The sequence below is a fragment of the Bison bison genome, unplaced genomic scaffold (genome assembly GCF_000754665.1).
Source record: "Bison bison bison isolate TAMUID 2011002044 unplaced genomic scaffold, Bison_UMD1.0 scf7180017864379, whole genome shotgun sequence".
NCBI classification, from domain to species: Eukaryota; Metazoa; Chordata; class Mammalia; order Artiodactyla; family Bovidae; genus Bison; species Bison bison.
In genome coordinates, this window is record NW_011494951.1 from 11,536,717 (window position 1) to 11,538,932 (window position 2,216).

A 2,216-nucleotide genomic window follows, 5' to 3' on the forward strand; every position below is an offset into this window, starting at 1 on the left:
GTGGGGGTGTTTACCACCCCCGAAGCTCTGCAAACTCTTTCCCTTATGGTTTTATGGAGGTCCCATGACATAAGCATGATTAAATCATCGGCAACTCCAGATTATCTCAGTCTCTATCCAGTTTCCTTCTTGGAGGTGTGAGGGTATTTGGAGCTGAAAGTTCCAACCCTCTTATCACATGGTTTCTTTGGCAGGCAACCTCCATCCTGAAACTATCTAGGGGGCTCATACAGAGTCACCTCATTAACATAAACTCAAGTATTCTCGACAGGGACTTTTTAGGAGTAACAAAAGAGGCTCCTCTCTTCCGTGTAACTCATGAAGTTCCAAGAATTCTAGGAACTCTTCTCCAGAAACCTGGACAAAGACTGCATATATCTTTATTATTATATCACAATATTGTACTAGTTAATAATGAGAAGTAATTGAAAACATCTCCTGGAAGCAATCCCTTCCTTTTTTAGAAGAGACTCATCTGTGTTGCCAGTTTATTTCTCCTCTTGCCCCTCTTCCTCATTTTTCTTCATCTGTGTGTAAACTGTTCATTGAATGAGCTGGACTCAGTGGTGTATAATTGGAATATTCCTTTATTTATCTCTGCCCTTGCTTGCCACCATGTTATTATGGTTCTCCCCACCCCCATTCCTGGTAATATTCCTGGGAAAGTGACTTTTCTAGTCACTTTTGATATTAGAATATCTAAAGTCTTAGGCATTAAAAAGTTTAGTCCTATCTACTATCAAAACTTCCATCTCTCATTAAATCCTAAGCTGGCTCCTTGACCACCTTTCACCACCTCCATCAAGTTCAGGCCTGATTTACAATTTCATAGGACAGTAGGGAGTAAGTATGTCATAGCCTGTTTTTTTCTCATTTCTTTACTTCCTTTCCTCCTCTATTCTCATTATTTGGTTTGAGGGATGAGAGCTGAAGGGTAGCTGGTGCTATTTGTGGTTTTTCTTTTAGTTGTTGAATATACAATAGGGGCTTATTGTGGTTGTGCTTTTGTGGAGTCTTCAGAATGCGCCCATACACTTAATGACCTGATAGTGTAAGCTACCAGCACAACACATTGATGGATTTGTGGATAACGACCCATCCTAGCATCCTGGGATGAATCCTACTTGATCACTGTATATGAGCCTTTTAATGTATTTTTGAATTTGGTTTGCTAATATTTTTTTTTTTGAGAATTTTTGCTTCTGTGTTCATTAGAAGCTTCTGTGTTCAGAAAAACACATTTTGCTTCTGTATTCATTCTGTGTTCATTCACTGCCCTAATGTCTTCAACTGTTTGCTGACCTGTTTTGCTGACATCCCAGGGTAACCTGTTTGACTTTCCCCTCATTCCTGCTCTGGCAGTATATTTCCAGTTGTCTCTGCTAAAGTGGGCAGTGGGAGGGGTGGGCAGGGTGAGAAAACTGTTGGGCAGAGGATCCAATCTGTATCCCATGGACCTTGCAGAAATTCAGCATCTTGTTCAGGAGTAGAGGACACTAGTGACCATGAGCAGGCAGCCCCAGCCTCCATGTTAACTACCATTATTGCTGTTTCCGGGAGGTTGCTCAAACTCAGTGATGCTGTCTAACCATCTCATCCTCTGCTGCCCTCTTCTCCTTTTGCCTTCAATCTTGATATCTCCTCCAAATGAAAAGGCATATAAATCTGTCTTAAATCCCTATGGATTTAGGAATGACAGAAATAATTAGTCCGTAATAGTCTGTAGTACACTTCATTCACTTAGAGACCTAAGTGAAAATCTTCTTAGTGCAAATTTCCATCATTTTTAAAGCATGTGCTGGTGCTCAGTCATGCCCGACTCCTTGTGGCCTCATTGACTGTGGCCCATTGGGCTCCTCTGTGTGTGGAATTTTCCAGGCAAGAATACTGAAGTGGGTTGCCATTCCCTTCTCCAGGGGATCTTCCCAACTTAGGGATTGGCAAGTGAGTTCTTCACCATTGGTGCCACCTGAGAAGCAACTCACATCGTATTTGTGTTCTTTATCTTATGCTAGAATCCATCACTCTCCTAGCCCCATTCCTGCAGGATTTGTCCTGTCTTGCTTAAATCACTCTGGGAATTCCCTATGTCTATTGATATGGTGACTCCCGATTCCTTTGTTTCTGTGATCCACATTTTCAGTGACTCTGAGAGACTTTCTACTGATCATGTGAACTCTACCTTCAGTGACATTACAACGCTGGCCATCTCTAAT